The sequence below is a fragment of the Panthera onca genome, chromosome A1, assembly GCF_046562875.1.
Source record: "Panthera onca isolate mPanOnc1 chromosome A1, mPanOnc1 haplotype 2, whole genome shotgun sequence".
NCBI classification, from domain to species: Eukaryota; Metazoa; Chordata; class Mammalia; order Carnivora; family Felidae; genus Panthera; species Panthera onca.
The window spans coordinates 77052806-77077251 of NC_138339.1; positions in this window are offsets into that span (position 1 = coordinate 77052806).

Genomic DNA, 24446 nt, shown 5'->3' on the forward strand with positions numbered 1-24446 from the left:
TGCAGTCATGGACTTTATAAACTGATCAAAAACAAGCAGTACATTAATCCTGTTGCCTCTAATCTTAAATCAAATATGGAGCAATTTTCATTCTGATGAGCGTCTGTGCTTCCTGCGTACCCAGTTTCCATTTTACCACTGATAAAAATGTATCACATTGTGGGGGAGCCATCGTCCCCAAACTAAGTGTATTGTTCCTTGCAGAACTGACACTGATTCTAACTTCAGCTCCAAGCATGGGGGCATGAGTCAGTCTTAACTAAATGGCACATTCTTATTGCCCTAATCATAGATGGGTTCATGACCCAGTTTGGAACACCCACTGTCAGGCTCGCCATTTCACTGAAACTTTTGGTAAAGCAAAATCTCTTTTCTGCAGATTTTGCTGGAAAAGTAAAAGGTAGGTTGGAGCTGTCGCAGCCAACATCCCTTCAGGAAGTGGTAATCACGTGCCTATGAGTGAAGCAAAGACACAGGAAAATAGCCCAGCTACACTTGAATTTCTGAATTAACAAAAGAAGATAAACGTCCCTGTGTTTAAGTCACTTCAAGTAAAGTGGTTCTATCACTTTACAAATAAAATTTCCTCACTAGCATGCTTCCGATGCCTCATATTTATAACTTCATGTTTCTGTCCTTATAGTATGTTGTCTTCATCTAACTGCTTTTGCTTTGATTTTGTTAATTATGGTTAAATGATAAAAATTTCCAAGGGTGCTTTATGACATACTGTTACTGAGAAATAAAAAAAAAAAAAAAAATCCACAAGTACATAGCATCTGGTCACTGAGATTTTCAAATATTTTTAGACTCATTTGGCCTAGAAAATAATATAAAACATTTATTAACTTACATAATTTTAAGAAAGATTCATAAATATTATTAATGGCCAGCAAATAAATTAGTTTGTCTGTGGATTTATTTTATTATATTTAATCTAATTCAAAATTTAACATTGTATTTGAAGAAGTATTCTGAATTCAATTATTCACTTCTGAAACATATGAACTTGTTTAGTAAGATTTCACTCTTAATTGGAAGAATACTACAGGGAAAACAATGCATATAATCTATCTGGTGAAGTATTAATGTAAGTACACGGTCGCCGGAGAAAAAACTCCAACTGATTTTTCCTGCCTTGCAAAATAACACTTTTATTATAATGTAGCATAAGCTGGACTACAGCTAATTATATAAAAACTTCCAGCTATAGAAAACCTTTATTTAACATTGAACCTGAAATAGTATCTGAATCCTGCCAAGACAGGATTTTACCCATATTTTAACTGTTATAGCTTTTTCAGCTTCAAAGAAAACACATCCTCTGCAGCCCCCATAATGATCTCCTCCTTGGGATAGAGAGAAACCGACACACTAATGGAAGGAATAGTCGTTACCAAGTAGCCTGAGGCTAAAAAAGCCAGTGCTAGACAAATTCCTATTATCTGCACTCTCCAAAAATAAGTATGAAGGCAAAAGACTATTCATGCTCTTCATTTCAAGGAGATTAAGGAGGCAAAGCTGAGGAAGTAGAGGTCCTTGATGCAGTTTCAAAAAGTCTTTGAATCATGTCGATAAGCTTGAAATACCAAGAAAAATGGAATGTAAGTAAAGCATTAACACAACCAGAAACCGAAAATGTATGCATTACCATAATATGCTTTCTTCACATATTACGTGTTTCTTAGTCTCAGGTACCTTATACCAGAAACCTCCCAGTCCCTTGTTAAAAACCTGGATTTGTGGTGTACTATGGATCAAGGAACTCAGTATATCTGGGGGTAGAAGAATGTGAATTGTTGTTACGCACCCCAAGGAAATTCTTAGTCCATTGATTCAGAGTTTAGAGGTGACTGAGTCAGCTGTATTTCCGCAATTTTGTACCAACTTCACATTTAACTTCTAGGCAGCCCATACTTTCAAACCTGATCCTCATGATCTGCCTTTTAGAAACCATATTTGGTTTGTACATCAATTGATGCAAAAGTCATTATATCATGAAGGGTGCCTGGGTAGTTCAGTGGGTTAAGCATCCGACTCTTGAATTGGCTCACGGTTCATGGGAACGAGCCCCATGTGGAGCTCTGTGCTGAAACATGTGCTCCTTCTCTCTATATACCTCCCCTGCTCATGCTAGCTCGATCTCTCTCCCTCTCTCTCTCTCTCTCAAAATAAATAAACTTTATAAAAAGATATTACATCATGATGCTGCCTATTAGCCAAGAAAGAATTCTGCTCCAGCGCTATCAACATCTTTGTCTTTTACTGTATTAAGGTATATTCAATATGTATTTGAATATTTTTTGTATTTCTCCCTTATTTACTAAGACAGAATACAGAAATAAAAATTACTTGAGAGAAAATACTGTATTTGAAAAAAGATAAAGAACACTACACATTCAAGAAAGTAACACTTTAACCTCATTTTGAAGGTTACATTATGTTGAAAGATAAAATCAGTGATGAAATGCATGCTAGAAATATATCTTTCATGTCTATGTCTAACAGGCAGATACATTTGGTGATTTCATAAAGCATTGGTTCTTGGTATTGAAAACTGTTCATTTTTTTTGACTTTTGGCTATTTTACATTTTATTCCATGCCTTTTTCTTCACAAATAAATTATGTAAGAAAGTGGGGATGTCACGTGTATATTTAATACTGAGAATATTCAGTTATTTGTCCACTGAATGAACATTAAACAGGTGTCTTAGTTTTAGAAGTTATATATACTGTAGTAACAAACCAGAAAAAAAGACTCTATACATGTAGAGCTTAAATTCTGATTAGGACAATACAGGCCCTAAACAAACAATTGAATATCTATCAGGGCATGATACGTGTTAGGAAGAGGGAAACAGCACAAGCCTGCTCTATAGCAGGTAGGCTACTCCATACTGAGTATACTTTGACTAGAGACCAGAAAGAAGTGAGGGAAGGAATCATGTGGCTACCAGAGAAAGCACAATTCTGGGCACAGCAAGGGCAAAGCCTGTGAGATGAGGCTTTTGTGGCACAACTGAGGAACAGCAGGAAGGCCAGTGTGGTTAGAGCAGGATGACTAAGAAGGTGGAGAAGATGAACGAAGTTAGGGAAGTGTAGGAAACCAGGTCACGTAGCAGCTGACAGTCCAACATACGAACACTGATTTTTATGGAAAAAATAAAAAGCCATTAGAAAATTTAGAGCAAAGTGTTAATATTTTAAACTGGGTATATTCTTTTATTAAAGATTTCTGTGGTAACTGAGGGAATAGCCTGGAGAATTGCAATGATGGAAGCAGACAGGCCAGTTATCAGAGTACTGAAAGAATCCAAACTAGAGATAATGATGGCTTAGATGAGAGTAGTTACAGTGGAGATGGTGAGAAATGGTTGGATTTTAGATAATTTCTACAATACTATTTTGAAAAATTGCTGTTGAATTAGATGTGCAATTGGAGAGAGGAAAAATATGTCTTTCACAATTTTTTTCTGTGCATTTCAAGGAAAGGAATTGACAATTATTGAGATGAGAAACACAGCACAATAGAATTTTGGGGGATGGGTGACCATGGTACAAAACACAGACATGTTACCTATGAGGTCTATTCAACACATAAGTGGTTACATGAATAATTTTTCAGAAGAAAGACTGAGATGGAAATATAACTTTATGATAACCATCAAACAAATTACATTTAAAAACAAAAGACTAGGGGTGAGATTGGATGGGTGACCATCCAACAAGTTAATGAAGATAAGATATTCAAGAATTGATACTGAAACAGTCTGTTGTTTCGAAATTTTACAAGATGAAAATAAACCCCATAGGAAGCAGAGAAGAAATAAATACTAAGTTGAAGTTTGACTGTTTTCTTAACAGTCAAAAACAAAGATGATGAAGAAACAGTCCAAAGTGATGTTGAGGATTCTCTAACTAGAATACTATGGATGACATTAGGACAATGGACAAAGGAGAGGAGAAATATGTAAAATATCCATGAAGGACAAAACCAAAGACAATATATCTCTTCCTTAAACGCTCATAACCTATTTCATTTGCTACACCAATACAACTAGTATAGATAGCAGTTATTAATAAAAACTGTTGGTTAAGAAGTATTAAGAGAATTCTTTTGATAACTTTAAGTCACAATTTATGTAACTAGAAAATGGACAGTAGTGTCTTTGTTAATATGTAAAGTTGCATTTTTGCACACTAGTATCCTCGGTTCTCATTTTATCTTCTCTTTTATTGATCTATTACACAAAGATTAATAGGGTTATTTATGATTATTTGAATTAGAATGCCTTTGGTAGTAGTTGAGGTTTGAAACAGCAGTAAGGAAATACATATTGGTGTTTTAAAATGAAAGCTTTTGAGAATATACAGCAATTAATTTATTTTAAAAGGTAGTTCCTGAAATTTTAATGATATTTGATTGCAAAGTGTTAGTAACACATGTTGTGGGTTTTGATTAATAAATAGCTATAAGCTAACAAAGCCATATTAGATTTTAGTGTTCTATAAGTATAGTGAATTGATTCACTTATGTACTATAGGGGCAGTACATTTGGGTTTTATTTTTTTATTTTTATTTTTTTTAAATTTTTTTAACATTTATTTATTTTTGAGACAGAGAGAGAGCATGAAAAGGGGAGGGTCAGAGAAAGAGGGAGACACAGAATCTGAAACAGGCTCCAGGCTCCGAGCCGTCAGCACAGAGCCCGACGCGGGGCTCGAACCCACGGACCGTGAGATCATGACCTGAGCAGAAGTCTGCCGCCCAACCGACTGAGCCTCCCAGGCGCCCCACATTTGGGTTTTAAAATCACTAAAATTGGAAAGCATCATTCCCATCCCTGAGTTTATTGATTATATTGCTTACAGTGGGAAGGATTTTCAAATATTATTTTGTAAATTTAAATAGTCCTCAGGATTTATCGAGTTTCCAAGAATTTCATTTAGGATGATCAAATATCAATGTTGTTCACAAACGAATAAGGATTCTGAATGAGAATAGCAGGTGGGGTTTATTGACTCCAAGCTTGGGCAAACTCTGTGCACTCATTTGTCTACAAGGTGGTAATACTCAAGCACTTTCCAATAAGTTTTGTCCTGAACTGAGCTCTGAAGAAGTATCTCCAGTTTCTTACTGACATTTCCAAATAAAATTTCCACCTTGAACCCAACACAAAACCCAAATTAATTATTTTCCTCCTTTCCAAATACTCTCTTTTTTGATCACTGCCTCACATAATAAAATCACCAGCATCTCTGGGTATTAGGCTTAAAATTTCAGTATTATCTTTGATTCTTCCATTTCCTAGATATCTTCCAAAAGAATTTGCATCAGTTATTCAGTTTATTAGAAACTCTTTTTCTAGTAAAAATTAAATAATTTCAATAGCTTTTTATCTTATTAAAAAAGTACTATGTTTATTGTAGAGATTTTAGAAAATGCAGCCAAACCAAGAGATTAAATTAATGCTTACTCATAATCCACAAACCAGAATTACCCATTATGTTGTTTATCAGTACAATATTTAATATTCATATTAATGTATACAATCTACAAAATCAGAATCATTTTTATATTGTTTTAACCTGGCTTTCAATGTTTGAAAACATTTTCCATTGTATTCTTTACTCTTCCAAGGCAGTCTCCTCTTTTTGTTTAGTTAAGAGGAGCTACAATTTCTTTTTAAAATAGCATTAACTTAAAATTTGTCTTTGTACTAGCAATGTAATATTTCCATTAAGTAAATGGATTGCAATTTCTTGAATCCATCCCTACTGATAAGCTTGTAAATTATTATGGTTTTTATTAATACAAACAGTATGTCTAAGATCACCATTTTAGCTAAATCTTTCCGCTAGGATTTCCTAAAAAATGGACTTGCTAGGGCTAAACATTTTTGTGGCATTTGAAATGCACTGGGAAGAGACTGCTTTGCTTTCCATCTCCTGCAGAGAGATTATATGTTTTTTAGCATGATATTTGAGGCTTTCAACCACTTGGTTTCAAACAATCTGTGGCCCACTGGAACTGTATTTATTCACACAACTACAATTCAGTTATAATAAACCCATTTGGTTCTTTTGATTCAACTGTATATTTCTGCCTCTTGTTTAAAACATGTCAGGGTTTCTATTGTTGTTTTTTTTTTAAGCTCATTTATTTATTTTGAGAGACAGAGGGAGAGAGGGGGAAGGGGCAGAGAGAGAGGGAGAGAGAGAGAATCCAAGGAAGGTTCTGTGTTGGCAGTGTAGAGCCCGACATGGATTTGAACTCACGAACCATGAGATCATGACCTGAGCCAAAACCAAGAGTTGGTCGCTTAACCAACTGAGACACCCAGGTGCCCCAACATGTCAGTGGTTATGATGCCATTGAAAGATACGTCTGTGAAACCTACCCAGGTCTCTGTTTTCTTGGATGGCACTTTTTCTCCCCTCTTTGAATTTCTGTGGTATTTCAAGTCTCTAATACACACTTCAGATGAACCTCCATGTAATAAAAGTGTTTGAGACTGTGTCTTCATTCTTGGCATTATACCTACTAAGTGGCCCAGAGCAGAATTTGTTTCAGTCATGTTTGCGTGTACCAAATGCCTTGCTCAAAAAAGCAATATTTATCTTATGATTTGTATTATATTTAATATCTCATATGATAAGTGTAGCTTCCACCTTATTGAATATGGTTTAGGTGTTTATGATATATGCTAAATATCATATCACCAAGAGTTTTTACATTTCTAAAGAATAACATGAGTTTCGATAGTAAAGAGAAAAGTGTGATTATTAAGTCTTTCTGGCACATTTGAGGGTTCTGTGCAGCTCTATATCAGAGAGCTATCTAATAACATTTCCCAGCAAGCCTGATTCTCTAATGAATTCGAAACATCTTAACTGAGCTTTGGGTTAATACATACATTAGTAAGATATTTAGGTATCAATCTTTATTTCTTATTCACCCGTATGTCCTTAGGTCTAAAATATTTTTTAAAATATTTGTTTATTTATTTAAGTGAAGCCTTAAGTCAGCTTCATTGCCCAGAGGACAGTTGCCAATGTATGCAAATTATTTGGCTGTCATAAGTAGAGGGTACTACTGGCATCTAGTGGGTAAAGGACGAGGGATGCTGCTAAATATTCTATGATGCTAAGATAAATATCCTTAATAATGAATTACCTGACCCCTAATGTCAATAGAGCCAAGTTTGAGCTAGTTTTTATCAGCCCAATGCTCTTCCATGGATTTTTTTTTTCTACCTTTAACCAGGCTATTAGCCTGTCTTCATGGCTAAGAAACACAAAGATGTCTCTTAGATCCTATGGAATCTGTGATATTTCCTTTTTTGGTCAAAAGTTACTCAAATCCCTGATATATATGTAAAAAAAAAAATAAAAGTGATCATAAGCCATTTATCACTTGCTTTCTCATACACTCATACACTTACACTATTTTTTTTTGTTTTCTCATTTTTCTTCAGTAGTTCATTTTTAAGAGAGAATAAATTGATCACATACTAAGGAATATTAAAAGGTCTTAATTTCAAAGAGTATTAATTCTTATTTCTGAGTGTTCTTTATAGCTCTTGCTATAATAAATGAGAGTGTGAATCTGTAAGATTAATAAGAGTTACAAAAAACTCATATTTTCACGCAAATTTCCTAGACATCCTAAATTACATCAACTTTAAGATTTAGGCAGTCAACTTAGAGAAGCATAAATTTAAAGAAACATGAAATCATTTCCTTAGATGTAGGGTTGGCAAAGCAAAACCCACAGGCCAAGTTCAGCTATGTATGTGATTTTGTAAATGGTATGAAGAACAGTCACTTTCATTCATTAATGTATTACCCATGACTATTTCAATGCTACCATGTATATTTGAACTACATAGCCTAAAATGTTTAAAACACTTACTCTCTGATCCTTTACAAAAAAATAAATAAATAAAAGCAGGAGCTTGGAAAGAGAGCAAATAGGAAGACCATGAGCTCTCACTGACCCACGTTTGCAACTAGATATCATCTACATTTAAGTAAATAAACTGAAGAGTAAATCTACAATATGAAGATTTGTAGAACAAACTCTACATATATAGAGAAGAATCTGCATCTGAAAGTTTAGGAAGGCCAGAAGGGCAGAGGGAGCTGCCATCAGGAAGGAGGGCACTGTACATGCAGAGAGGGCAGAAAAACACTGTCTCACACCAAGGCATTCACACATGTCCATAAGTCCAGACTTAGAGACTAAAGCTTTAAAAGTCAGCTGACTCAGGACTGGGTGAGCCAGGTAGGTGAGTGATAGCTGGGTCACTGCCCTTAAAGAGACAGCAGTCGGTGCAGAGGCAACATAAAAATGGCAGTTTATACAACAACAGAGGAGACAAATGGGAGACAAATCTATTCATACTGATTTGAGAGAATGATAGGGGACCTCTCCAGATATGAGGGATCTAGCAGGCACCTGCCCCCCAGCATAAACACAGAGCCACCTGAAGGAGGTAGCACTGCACAGACACTTGCTACCTAACCAGCAGCAGTTTGCCATGCCCACAAGTTCTCCTGAGGACTTGCCCACAAGTATGATAGCTTGAGCCCTGGGCTCAAAGCCAATTTTGTTAAAGGTGTACATGTTCCCTGCCCAGTAGCTGGGTGTAGAGTTGCAGCCACCATGCCCATCTGTCATGCCACACCCAGCTTCATGCTCCAAGCTGCCAAGGACTTCAGGGAATCTGGCATAGGACTAGTGGCCCAATGCAAATTTTGCTCACATTGCTGCCCTGGTCCCAAGTACCCCGACAGGCACACTACCTCAGAGGTGGCATGTCTGGGTCTCACTAACACCACAGAAAGCAAGCACAGCCCACAATAAGCAGCGAGTCAGTTCAGGAAAAATGAATCAGACACAACAGCAGAGCATAAGCAACAAACATAGGAAATTCTTCTGAAATGCCAGGTTCTGGTGAACAGGAGACACTGCACTGCAGTTTGCGACCTCTTATTCATAAAGTCATGACTTTAAAGAGCAGAAGACATAGATGACTTTCTTAACCCACAAAAACACATGGACAGGCAGACCATGTGTAGACCAAAGTAGACAGAAATTTATCCCAAATGAAAGAATAGGATAAGGTCATAGCCAGGGATATAAACAGATAGAAGTTAAATGCCTGATAAAATATTTAAAGCAATGATCATAATGATATTGGGTGGACTTAAGAGTAGAAGATACAAGTGAGATCCTTAACACAGAGATAAAGAGATAAAGGACTCAGTAAACAAAATGAGAAATACAGCAGGATGGAAGAAGCAGAGGAATGAATTAGTGACCCAGAAGACAGAGTCATGGAAAGAACAGACCTAGGGAGATCAACGACTCTATCAAGCATAATAAGAGGTGTATTATAGGAGTTCCAGAAGGAGAAAATAGAGAAGGGGGGCAGAAAATTTATTGGAGGAAATAATAGCTGAAAATTTTCCCAATCTGGGGAAGGAAAGAGATATCCAGATTTACGAGGTACAGAGAACTGCCATCAAAATCAACAAAAGCAAAGCAAAACAAAACCAACAAAAGCAGATTCACACCAAAATGTACTGTAATTACATTGACAAAATATAGTTATAAAGAAAATTTTAAAGCAGCAAGACAAAAGAAGACAGCAGAAACTCTGTAAGCCAAAAGGGAGTGACATGATATATTCAAAGTACTGAATGGGAAAAGTCTGCAGCCAAGAATATTTTATCCAGTAAGTCTATCATTTATAATAGAAGGAGAGATAAGGAGTATCCCAGACAAACAAAAACTAAAGGAACTCATGACATTAAACCAGCCCTGCAAGAAATATTAAAGAAAACACTTTTGAGTAGAAAGGAAAAAACAAAAGTGATAGTATAAAGAAAGGAAACACAAAGGCAGTAAAAATGAATATTTGTGTAAAAAATCAGTCAAGGGATTCACAAAATAAGAGGATATAAAATATAACAACATAGACCTAAAACATGGGAAGGAGAGGAGTAAAGAATGGGTTCAAACCTAAATGTCCATCAAATTAATACATATTGCTAGATGCAGAAGATGTTATATAGAAACTAATGGTATTGTCTATCAAAAACCACTAATACATATGCAAAAAATAAAGACATAAATCCAAATATATTACTAAATAAAATCAGCAAAACATGAAAGACAAGAAATGATCAGACAAAAAATTCAGAAAAAAACAAAATAATAAAATGACAATAAATTATACATCTATCAATAATTACTCTGAATGTAAATGTATTGGACTCAACACTTTAATCAAAAGACATAGGGGATCAGAATGGATTTTTTAAAAAGCCATCTATATGCTGCCTACAAGAGACTCATTTTAGACCCAAAGACACCTACAGATTGAAAGTGTGGGGATAGAGAAATATCTATCATGCAAATGGATGTAAAAAGAAAGCTGGAGTAGCAATACTTATACTGAACAAAATATACTTTAAAACAAAGCCTACAGGGATGCCTGGGTGGCTCAAAGTACCCAACTTTGGTTCAGGTCATGATTTCATGGTCCGTGGGTTTGAGCCCCACTTTGAGCTCTATGCTGACAGCTCATAACATAGAGCCTGGTTCAAATTCTGTGTCTCCCTCTCTCTTTGCCTCTTCCCTGCTCACTCTCTGTCTCCTGTCCCCCCCCCCAAAAAAAAATAAATAAACATTAAAAAAATAAATTAAATTAAAAAATAAACATAAAAAAATTAAAACAAAGGCTGTAACAGGGGACAAAGGAGGACATGATATTTTAATAAAGAGGACAATCCAACAAGAAGATAATATTGTAAATATTTATGTCATCAACATGGTAGACTGAAATACATAAAAAAGTTAGTAACATGAGTGAGGGCAACATGGCAGAGAAGTAGGGTTATCCGTACTTCCCACCTCTCTCAAAAAAAGAAGAGCTGAAGCAAAAGGACTTTGAACCCCATGAGTCTGGGAGGAAATGAGACTCAGTCTAACAAGGAGGAACCGGGACAACCTGATGGGCCATAGGTAGGTGATTGCAAACTGGGGGAGGTAAAATGGGCCACATAGGCACAGAGGGGAGGGATCCCCTTCTGCGAAGAGCAAAGGGAAGAGAAAGCATCTGTGGAAGCATAGGACTGTATCTGAACAAGAGAAAAACCTGGGACCAGGACAGGGAGGGATCCCATTTCTAACTACAAAGCCTTCTTCATACTGGGGCCAACTGCCCTGTTCATGCACCTGGGGGGAAGAGGAGCCAGCTCCGGGTTCAGTGGTAGGTCAGGGGTACAGTCCACAGCAGAAGAAAACAGTCCCCTCCCCTCAAATGCTGCAGCACAGGACAAAACCAGCCAGGACCACATATCGGCAGGCATTGAGAGGCACTTCCCCAGTACCAGGGTGCACAGAGTGGGAGTTTAAATCCCAGCCAAGTGTCTGGCCTGGGAGTTGGTGGAGCCAGACTGTCTTGTCTGTACCTGAGGCACAGTGAGGATGGTGCCAAAGGAGTGATTTGGGACACTGGGCCGTGAGAAGAGACTGAAGGGCAGCAATTTTTCTCCCCACCACCACCAAGGTGGGGCCAAAGGGATGGGTCAGCGAGGCCCACAGTGGAGGCAGGACCGCCTACACCAAACCATGCCACTCTGCTCCAGGTAACTGTGTATCTACTGAAGAGGGATAGACACTGTGAAACCAGACAGCCTCCTCCTCCAGACCAGTGCTGCTGCATTGCCTGGATTAATTATAGGACAATTCTTGTTTAGATATATTCTCCCTCCCATTCCTCCTTCTTATCTCTTCCCTCCTCTGGGCTGGTTACTTTGTTATTGGTTTGTTTAAACAGACATATTTAATCCATTCTCTTGATACATGTTCTACACCTCCTTCTTTACTTTCCTTTCTCTCTCTCTGGAATAATCAAGCCATATAGTTTCTCTGGCTGGGTAACTTTATCTTCCTTTCTCTTTCCCAGCCTCCCTTCCTTATTTTTCTTTCTCTCCGTCTACATTAAGCCTTTTAGTCTCTCTGCCTGGTCAATGTTTATTTTTTATTTTTCCCTGCTCCTGTCATTTCTCTCTTTATATGTGCTCTTCCATCAGCACCGCCTCTACCCTGTTCTTTACTTGTACCTGGTGTTTCTGGTTTTTTCCTTTTGGATTTTTTTAGTTTTTACTTTTTGTTTTTGTTTTTGTTTTTCTTTGTTTTATTTGTTTGTGTGTTTGTGTATTTTTGTTTCCCGTTTGTTTGTCTGCTCATTTTCCTTTCCATACTTCAAGGACAAATCAAAGCACATCCAGTGGAGGGTCCAAAACATCACTACGAGTAGAGAAATAAAATAACCAAAGTCACAACAACAGAGAGCAAGTAACACTCTCCAAAAAATACCTCCTGAAAGGCCAGGTCCTGGACAGTGTATGCCCCCCCCCTTTAATAAAGCAGTGCTCACAGGTGCAGAGCACATAACAAGCTTTTAAAACTCCTAAGGGACATAAAACTAACCAAAATGATGAAACAAAGGAATCCTCCTCAAAAGAAATTCCAGGAAGAAGTGACAGCTAAAGAATTGATCAAGAGAGATGTAAGCAACATAACTAAACAAGAATTGAATATAATAGTCATAAAATTAATTTCTGTGCTTGAAAAAAGCATAGAAGACAGCAGAGAATCTACTGCTGCAGAGATCAAGGAACTAAAAAATAGTTATGATGAATTAAAAATACTATAAATGAGCTGCAAAATAAAATGGAGGTGGCCACAGCACCAGATGAGAGAAGAGGTAGATGGGAGATTAGGTTAATTAGAAGATAAAATTATGGAAAAAGAGGAAGCTGACTAAAAGAGAGAGAAAACAAAATCCAGGATCATGAGAGGAGAATTAGAGAACTAAGTGATACAATCAAACAGAACAATACCCATATCATAGGAATTCCAGAAGAAGAGAGAGAGAAAGGGGCTGAAGGTATACTTGAACAAATCATAGCTGAGAACTTCCTCAATCTGGGGAAGGAAACAGACATTGAAATCCAAATTGCACAGAGAACTCCCTTCAGACATAATTTGAATTAATCTTCTGCAGGACATATTATAGTGAAACTGACAAAATACAAGGATAAAGAGAAAATTCTGAAAACAGCTAGGGATAAACAGGTTCTAACTTACAAACGTAGACACATAAGGGTAGTAGCAGACCTCGCCACTGAAACTTGGCAGGCCAGGAAGGAATGGCAGGAAATCTTTAATGTGATGAAAAGGAAAAATATGCACCCAAGAATCCTTTATTCAGCAAGGTTGTCGTTCAGAATATAAGGAGAGATAAAAGTTTTCCCAAACAAACAAAAACTAAAGGGATTCATCACCACTAATCCAGCCCTACAAGAGATCCTATGGGGGACTCTGAGTGAAATGTTGCAAGGACCACAAATTACCAGAGACATCATCACTACAAGCATAAAACCTACAGATAACACAATGACTCTAAACCCATATCTTTCAATAATAACACTGAATGTAAATGGACTAAATGCTCCAATCAAAAGACATAGGGTATCAGAATGGATAAAAAAACAAGACCCGTCTATTTGGTGTCTACAAGAGACTCATTTTAGACCTGAGTACAGCATCAGATTGAAAGTGAGGGGATGGAGAACTATCTATCATGCTACAGGAAGTCAAAAGAAAGCTAGAGTAGCCATACTTATATCAGACAAACTAGAGATTGTTTGTTCATTCGTTTATTTATTTATTTATTTATTTAATGTTTATTTACTTTTGAGAGAGACAGAGACAGAATGTGTGTGGGTTAGGGGCAGAGAGAGAGGGAATCACAGATCTGAAGCAGGATCCAGGCTCCAAGCTGTCAGCACAGAGCCTGATGTGGGGCTTGAACTCACAAGCTATGAGATCATGACCCACGCTGAAGTGGGCCACTCAAACAACTGAACCACCCATGCACCCTAAGACAAATGAGACTTTAAAGACTGTAACAAGAGATGAAGTAGGGCATTATATAATAATTACAGGGTCTATCCATCAGGAAGAACATACAATTATAAATGTCTATGCGCCAAATACAGGAGCCCCCAAATATGTAAAACAATCACAAACATAAGCCACCTTATTGATAAGAATGTGGTAATTGCAAGGAATTTAATACCCCACTTATAACATGGATAAATCATCTAGACACAGGATTAATAAATAATCAAGGTCCATGAATGATACATTGGATCAGATGGGCTTGACAGATATATTTAGAACTCTGCATCCCAAAGCAACAGAATATACTTTCTTCTCGAGTGCTCATGCAACATTCTTCAAGACAGATCATATATTGTGTCACAAAACAGCCCTTAATAAGTATAAAAGAATTGAGATCATACCATGCACACTTTCAGATCACAATGCTATTAACTTGAAATTAACCACAGGAAGAAGTCTGGGAAACCTCCAAAAGCATGGAGGTTAAAGAACATCCTACTAAAGAATGAATGGGTCAACCAGGCAATTACGGAAGAAATGTAAAAAAATATATGGAAACAAATGAAAATGAAAGTACAAGAAGTCAAACCCTTTGGGATATAGCAAAGGCAGTCCTAAGAGGAAAATACATTGCAATCTAGGCCTATCTTAAGAAACAAGAAAAATACAAAATACAAAATCTAATATCACACTTAAAGGAATAGAAGAACAGAAAAGACACCCCAAACCCTGCAGAAGAAGAAAAATAATAAAGATCAGAGCAGAAATAAACAATATAGAATCCAAAAAAACCCAGTAGAACAGATCAATGAAACCAAGAGTTGTGTTTTTTTTTTTTTTGAAAAAATAAACAAAATTGATAAACCTCTAGCCAGGCCTCTCAAAAAGAAGAGAGAGGACCAAGTAGATAAAATCATGAATGCAAATGGATTTATTACAACATATCCCTGACATATACAAGCAATTATCAGGGAATACTATAAAAAATTATATGCCAACAAACTGAACAACCTGGAAGAAATGAACAAATTCCTAAACATCCACACACTACCAAAACTCAAACGGGAAGATTTAGAACATTGGAACAGACCAATAACTAGTGAAGAAATTGAATCAGCTATCAAAAGTCTCCCAAGAAATGAGTCCTGGACTGGATGGCTTCCCTGGGGAATTCTACCACACATTTAAAGCAGTGTTAATACCTATCCTTCTCAAGCTGTTCCAAAAAATAGAAAGGGAAGGAAAACTTCCAAACTCATTCTATGAAGCCAGCATTACTTTGATTCCCAAACCAGAGACCCAGCAAAAAAAAAAAAAAAAAGGGAATTACAGGTGAATATCCTTGATGAATATGGATGCAAAAATTCTCAACAAGATACTAGCAAATCGAATTCAACAGCATATAAAAAGAATTATTCACCATGATCAAGTGAGATTCATTCCGGGGATGCAGGGCTGGTTCAATATTCACAAGTCAATCAATGTGATACATCACATTAATAAAGGAAAAGATAAGAACTATATGATCCTGTCAATAGATGTAGAAAAAGCATTTGACAAAATACAGCACCTTTCTTAATGAAAACCCTCAAGAAAGTCAGGATAGAAGGAACATACTTAAACATCATAAAAGCCATTTATAAAAAGCCCACAGCTAATATCATTCTCAATAGGAAAAAACTGAGAGCTTTCCCCTGAGAGCAGGAACATGACAGTGATGTCCACTCTTACCACTGTTGTTTATCAGTGTTGGAAGTCCTAGCATCAGCAATCAGACAACAAAATGAAATAAAAGGCATCAAAATTGACAAGGATGAAGTCAAACTTTCACTTTTCCCAGACCACATGATACTCTACATGGAAGACCCAAAAGACTCCACCAAAAGGCTGCTAGAACTGATACATGAATTCGGCAAAGTTGCAGGGTAAAAAATTAATGTACAGAAATTGGTTGTACTTTTATACACCAATAATGAAGCAACAGAAAGAGAAATAAATAAACTGATCCCATTCACAATTGCAGCAGGAAACATAAAATACTTAGGGATAAACTTAACCAAAGATGTAAAAGATCTGCATGCTGAAAACTATAGAAAGCTTATGAAGGAAATTAAAGAAGACACAAAGAAGTGGAAAAACATTCCATTCTCATGGATTGGAAGAATAAGTATTGTTAAAATGTCAATACTACACAAAGCTATCTACACATTCAATGAAATCCCAATCAAAGTTGCACCAGCATTCTTTTCGAAGCTAGAACAAGCAATCCTAAAATTTGTATGGAACCACAAAAGACCCCAAATAGCCAAAGTAATATTGAAGAAGAAAATGAAAGTGGGAAGCATCACAATCCCAGACTCTAACATCTACTACAAATCTGTAGTCATCAAGAAAGTATGGTATTGGAACAAAAACAGACACAAGACCAATGGAATAGAATAGAGACTTCAGAATTGGACCCACAAATGTATGGCCAACATTTGACAAAGCAGGAAAGAGTATCCAATGGAAAAAATACAGTCTCTTTAGCAAATGGTGCTGGGAGAACTGGACAGCAACATGCAGAAGAATGAAACTAGACCCTCTTTTACACCATACACAAAAATAAATTCAAAATGGATGAGGGACCTGAATGTGAGACAGGAAATCATCAAAACCCTAGAGGAGAAAGCAGGAAAAAACCTCTCTGACCTCAGCTACAAGAATGTCCTACTTGACACATCTCCAAAGGCAAGGGAATTCAAAGACAAAATGAACTTTTGGGACCTCATCAAGATAAAAAGTTGCTGCACTGCAAAGGAGACAATCAACAAAACTAAAAGGCAACCTATGGAATGGGAAAACATATTTGCAAATTACATATTGGATAAAGGGCTACTATCCAAAATCTATAAAGAACTCACCAAACTCCACACCTGAAAAACAAATAATCCAGTGAAGAAATGGGCAGAAGACATGAATAGATATCTTTCCAAAGAAGACATCCAGATGACCAACAGGCACATGAAAAGATGCTCAACATCACTCATCATCAGGGAAATACAAAACAAAACCACACTGAGACATCACTTTATCCATGTCAAAGTGGCTAAAATGAACAAATCAGGAGACTGTCGATGCTGGCAAGGATGTGGAGAAACGGGAACCCTCTTGCATTGTTGGTGGGAATGCAAACTGGTGTAGCTGCTCTGGAAAACAGTGTGGAGATTCCTTAAAAAATTAAAAATAGAACTACCCTCTGACCCAGCAATAGCACTGCTAGGAATTTACCCAAAGGATACAGGAGTGCTGATGCATAGGGACACATGTACCCCAATGTTTATAGCAGCACTTTCAACAAAAGCCAAATTATGGAAAGAGCCTAAATGTCCATCAACTGACCAATGGATAAATAAGACTGGTTTATATATACAATGGAATACTACTTGGCAATGAGAAAGAATGAAATCTGGCCACTTGGAGCAACTTGGATGGAACTGGAGGGTTTTATGCTAAGTGAAATAAGTCAGTTAGAGAAAGACGGATACCATGTGTTTTCACCCATATGTGTATCTTGAAAAATTTAACAGAAGACCATGAGGCAGGGGAAGAGGAAAAAAAGTTACAGAGAGGGAGGGAGGCAAATCATAAGAGACTCTTAAATACTGAGAACAAACTGAAGGTTGATGGGGCCGGGGGAGAGTAGAAAGTGAGTGATGGGCATTGAGGAGGGCACTTGTTGGGATGAGCACTGGATGTTGTATGGGAATGAATTTGACAATAAATTATATTAAAAAACAGTTAATAACAAACATAAAGGAACACATTGATAATAATACAATAACAGTAGGGGACTTTAATGTCCCACTTAGATCAAAGGGCAGATCAACTAAACAGAAAATCAACAAGGAAATAATGGCTTTGAGTGAATACTGGACCAAATGGACTTAACAGATATACTCAGAAAATTCCATCCTAAAAATAAAAATACACATTCTTTTCTGGTGTTCCCAGAACATCCTCCAGATTAGACTACATATTAGCCCACAAAACAAGCCTCAACAAATTTAATAAGATTGAAGCCATACCATGCATCTTTTCTGACCACAATGAAACTAGAAGTCAACCATAAAGAAAAAACCTAGAAAGACCACAAAGACAGAGATGTTAAGTAACATGCTACTGAACAATGAATGGATTAAGCATAAAATAAAAAAATAAATAAAATTAAATAGAAACAAATGAAAATGAAAATACAACAGTTGAAAACCTTTGGGATGCAGCAAAAGTGGTTCTAAGAGGGAAGTTCATAGCGATATAGGCCTAAATTAAGAAGCAATAAAATTCTCAAATACACAACCTAAACTTACACCTATAGAAGCTAGAAAAAGAACAATAAAGTTTTCAGCCAGCAGAAGGAATAAATTAATAAAGATTAGAGTAGAAATAAATAATATAGAAACTAACAACAACAACAACAATGATGACAACCACCACCACCATAGAACAGATCAATGAAACCAGGAACTGGTTCTTTGAAAAAAATCAATAAAATTTATAAACCTCTTGCCACACTTATCAAGAAAAAAAAATAGAAAGAATTCAAATTAATAAAATCATAAATGAGAGAGGAGAAATAATAAGTAACACTGTAGACATACAAACAATTATAAGAAAATATTATGAAAAATTATGCCAACAAGTTGGATAACCTAGAGTAAATGGATAAATTCCTAGACACATAGCAACTATCAAAACATGTAGAAATATGAAGAAATGAAACAGGAAGAAATATGGGGCACCTGAGTGGCTCAGTCGATTAAGCATCCAACTGTTGATCTCAGCTCAGGTCATTGTCTCACGATTGGTGATATTGAGCCAAGCGTTACACTCTGCGCTGACAGTGCACAGATTCTCTCTCCCCGTTTCTCTGCCCTTCCCCTGCTCTCTCTCTCAAAATAAATAAATAACCTTTAAGAAACTGAAACAGGGGGCATCTGGGAGGCTCAGTCAGTTTAGCATCTGACTTTGGCTCAGGTCATGATATCACTGCTGGTGGTTTTGAGCCCGACATTGGGCTCTGGGCTAACAGCTCAGAACCTGGATCTTGCTTCTGATTCTGTCTCCATCTCTCTCTGTTCCTACCCCACTTGCACACTGTCTCTTTCTGTCTCTCTCAGATATAAATAAACATGAAAAAAATTAAAAATAGAAACTGAAACAGGAAGATATAAAAAAAATGCACAGACTGATAACCAGCAAATAAATTTAATCAAAAACAAAACAAAACAAAACAAAACTCCAGTAAACAATAGGCCAGGACCAGATGGCTTCACAGGTCAATTCTACCAAACATTTAAATAAGAGTTCTTATTCTTCTTAAACTTTTCCAAAAAAATAGAAAAGGAAGAAAAATATCCAAATTTATTAAATGAGGCTAGCACTAATTACCCTGATATCATAGCCAGATAAAAACAGAACTAAAAAAGAGAACTACAGGCCAAAATCTCTGATGAACATGTATGTAAAAATCCTCAAAAAATAATAGCAAACTGAATTCAATAATACATTTAAAAAAATCATCCACCACAATCAAATGGGATTTATTCCTGGGTTGCAAGTTAGTTCAATATTCGCAGATCAATCAACATGATACATTACATCAATAAGAGACGGGATAAGAATCATGTGATCGTTTCAATAGATGCAGAAGAAGCATTTCACAAACTACAGCCTACATTCATGGTAAAAACCCTCAACTGAATAGGCTTAGAGGGAACTTACCTCATCATAGTAAAGGCCATATATGAAAAACTCACAGCTGACATCATACTCAGTGGGGAAAAACAGAAATTTATCCCTACAGTCAGGAATAAGACAGGGATGTCCACTCCCACCAATTCTATTTAATATAGTACTGGAAGTCTGAGCTACAGCAATCATAAAGCAAAGAGAAGTAAGAGACAACCAAATCAGTAAGGAACAAGTAAAACTTTCTTATTTGCAGATGACATAATATTATTTATAAAAAACCAAACGGCTCCACCAAAAAAATGCTACAACTAATAAATTCACAGTAAAGTCGCAGGATACTAAATCAATGTACACAAATCTGTTGCATTTCTATACATCACTAATGAAGCAGCAGAAAGAGAAATAGGAAAATAATCCCATTTACAACTGCAACAAAAATGGTAAGATACCTAAGAATAAACCTTACCAAAGAGGTGAAAGATCGGTACTCTGAAAACTATAAAACACTGATGAAAGAAATAGAAGACAACACAAAGAAATGGAAAGACATTCCATGCCAATGGACTGGAAGAACAAATATTGTCAAAATGTCTATATTACCAAAAGCAATCTACATATTTAATGCAACCCTTATCAAAATACCATCAGCATTTTTCAGAGCTAGAATAAACAATACTAAAATTTGTATGGAATCACAAAAGACACTGAATAGCTAAAGTAACCTTGAAAGAGAAAAGCAAAACTGAAGGCATCACAATTCCAGACTTCAAGTTATATTATAAAGCTGTAGCAATCAAAACAGTAAGATCCTGCCACAAAAATAGACACATAGATCAGTGGAACACAACAGAAAACCTAGAAATAAACCTAGAACTATATAGTTAATTAATATTCTAAAAAACAGTAAAGAACATCTAATGGGAAAATTTGAGTTAGTTCAACAAATGGTGCTGGGAATATTGGACAGCAACATGCAAAATAATGAAACTGGACACTTCCTCACAGCATACACAAAAATAAATTCAAAATGAATTAAAGACCTAAATGTGAGACAGGAGGGGCGCCTGGGTGGCTCAGTCGGTTAAGCGTCCGACTTCGGCTCAGGTCATGATCTCGCAGTCCGTGAGTTCGAGCCCCGCGTCAGGCTCTGTGCTGACAGCTCAGAGCCTGGAGCCTGTTTCCGATCCTGTGTCTCCCTCTCTCTCTCTCTGACCCTCCCCCATTCATGCTCTGTCTCTCTCTGTCTCAAAAATAAATAAACATTAAAAAAAATAAATGTGAGACAGGAAACCATCAAAATTCTAGAAAATAACAGAGGTGGTAGCTTCTTTGACATCAGCTGAAGCATCCTTTTTCCTAGATAGGTCTCCTGAGGCAAGGAAAATAAAAGCAAAAGTAAACTGGGACTAAATGAAAATAAAAATCTTCTGCATAGCAAAGGAAACAATCAATAAAACTAAAAAGCAACCTAGGAGAGAGGGAAGATAGAGGCATAGGAGGACACTGGGCTCACCTCGCGACCCGCTGATCACTTAGATTCCACCTACACCTGCCTAAATAACCCAGAAAACCACCAGAGGATTAGCAGAACGGAGTCTCCGGAGCCAAGCGCAGACAAGAGGCCCACGGAAGAGGGTAGGAAGGGCGGCGAGGCGGTGCGCGCTCCACGGACTGGCGGGAGGGAGCCGGGGCGGAGGGGCGGCCCGCCGGCCAAGCAGAGCCCCCGAGTCTGGCTGGCAAAAGTGGAGGGGCCTAACAGACTGTGTTCCGAGAGCTAGCGCGACTTAGCATCTGGGAGGTCATAAGTTAACAGCTGTGCTCAGAAAGCAGGAAGGCTGGAGGACAAAGGGAGGGAGAGTTGCTGAGCCCCGGGACGACAGAGCTCAGCTTGGCGGGGAACAAAGGCACTCACAAGCGCCATCTCCCCCGCCCATCCCCCAGCCAAAATCCCAAAGGGAACCAGTTCCTGCCAGGGAACTTACTCGCTCCGCGCAAACACCCAACTCTGTGCTTCTGCTGAGCCAAACCTCCAGCAGCGTGTCTAACTCCCTCCCACTGCCACAGGGCCCCTCCTGAAGTGGATCACCTAAGGAGAAGCGAGCTAAGCCTGCCCCTCCTGCCCCCGTGCACCTTGCCTACCCACCCCAGCTAATACGCCAGATCCCCAGTACCACAAGCCTGGCAGTGTGCAAGTAGCCCAGACGGGCCACGCCACACCACAGTGAATCCCACCCCTAGGAGAGGGGAAGAGAAAGCACACACCAGTCTGACTGTGGCCCCAGTGGTGGGCTGGGGGCAGACATCAGATCGGACTGCGGCCCCGCCCACCAACTCCAGTTATACACCACAGCACAGGGGAAGTGCCCTGCAGGTCCTCACCACTCCAGGGACTATCCAAAATGACCAAACGGAAGAATTCCCCTCAGAAGAAGCTCCAGGAAATAACAACAGCTAATGAGCTGATCAAAAAGGATTTAAATAATATAACAGAAAGTGAATTTAGAATAATAGTCATAAAATTAATCACTGGGCTTGAAAACAGTATAGAGGACAGCAGAGAATCTCTTGCTACAGAGATCAAGGGACTAAGGAACAGTCACGAGGAGCTGAAAAGCGCTTTAAACGAAATGCAAAACAAAATGGAAACCACGACGGCTCGGATTGAAGAGGCAGAGGAGAGAATAGGTGAACTAGAAGATAAAGTTATGGAAAAAGAGGAAGCTGAGAGAAAGAGAGATAAAAAAAATCCAGGAGTAGGAGGGGAAAATCAGAGAACTAAGTGATACACTAAAAAGAAATAATATACGCATAATTGGTATCCCAGAGGAGGAAGAGAGAGGGAAAGGTGCTGAAGGGGTACTTGAAGAAATTATAGCTGAGAACTTCCCTGACCTGGGGAAGGAAAAAGGCATTGAAATCCAAGAGGCACAGAGAACTCCCTTCAGACGTAACTTGAATCGATCTTCTGCACGACACATCATAGTGAAACTGGCAAAATACAAGGATAAAGAGAAAATTCTGAAAGCAGCAAGGGATAAACGTGCCCTCACATATAAAGGGAGACCTATAAGACTCGTGACTGATCTCTCTTTTGAAACTTGGCAGGCCAGAAAGGATTGGCACAAGATCTTCAGTGTGCTAAACAGAAAAAATATGCAGCCGAGAATCCTTTACCCAGCAAGTCTGTCATTTAGAATAGAAGGAGAGATAAAGGTCTTCCCAAACAAACAAAAACTGAAGGAATTTGTCACCACGAAACCAGCCCTACAAGAGATCCTAAGGGGGATCCTGTGAGACAAAGTACCAGAGACATCACTACAAGCATAAAACGTACAGACATCACAATTACTCTAAACCTGTATCTTTTTATAATAACACTGAATGTAAATGGATTAAATGTGCCAACCAAAAGACATAGGGTATCAGAATGGATAAAAAAACAAGACCCATCTATTTGCTGTCTACAAGAGACTCATTTTAGATCTGAGGACACCTTTAGATTGAGAGTGAGGAGATGGAGAACTATTTATCATGCTACTGGAAGCCAAAAGAAAGCTGGAGTAGCCATACTTATATCAGACAAACTAGACTTTAAATTAAAGGCTGTAACAAGAGATGAAGAAGGGCAATATATAATAATTACAGGGTCTAACCATCGGGAAGAGCTAACAATTATAAATGTCTATGCACCGAATACCAGAGCCCCCAAATATATAAAACAATTACGCACAAACATAAGCAACCTTATTGATAAGAATGTGGTAATTGCAGGGGACTTTAACGCTCCACTTACAGAAATGGATAGATCATCTAGACACACGGTCAATAAAGAAACAAGGGCCCTGAATGATACATTGGATCAGATGGACTTGACAGATATATTTAGAACTCTGCATCCCAAAGCAACAGAATATACTTTCTTCTCGAGTGCACATGGAACATTCTCCAAGATAGATCATATACTGGGTCACAAAACAGCCCTTCATAAGTTTACAAGAATTGAAATTATACCATGCATACTTTCAGACCACAATGCTATGAAGCTTGACATCAACCACAGGAAAAAGTCTGGAAAACCTCCAAAAGCATGGAGGTTAAAGAACACGCTACTAAAGAATGAGTGGGTCAACCAGGCAACTAGAGAAGAAATTAAAAATATATGGAAACAAACGAAATGAAAATACAACAATCCAAACACTTTGGGACGCAGCGAAGGCAGTCCTGAGAGGAAAATACATTGCAATCCAGGCCTATCTCAAGAAACAAGAAAAATCCCAAATCCAAAATCTAACAGCACACCTAAAGGAAATAGAAGCAGAAGAGCAAAGGCAGCCTAAACCCAGCAGAAGAAGAGAAATAATAAAGATCAGAGCAGAAATAAACAATATAGAATCTAAAAAAACTGTAGAGCAGATCAACGAAACCAAGAGTTGGTTTTTTGAAAAAATAAACAAAATTGACAAACCTCTAGCCACGCTTCTCAAAAAGAAAAGGGAGATGACCCAAATAGATAAAATCATGAATGAAAATGGAATTATTACAACCAATCCCTCAGAGATACAAACAGTTATCAGGGAATACTATGAAAAATTATATGCCAACAAATTGGACAACCTGGAAGAAATGGACAAATTCCTAAACACCCACACGCTTCCAAAACTCAATCAGGAGGAAATAGAAAGCTTGAACAGACCCATAACCAGTGAAGAAATTGAATCGGTTATC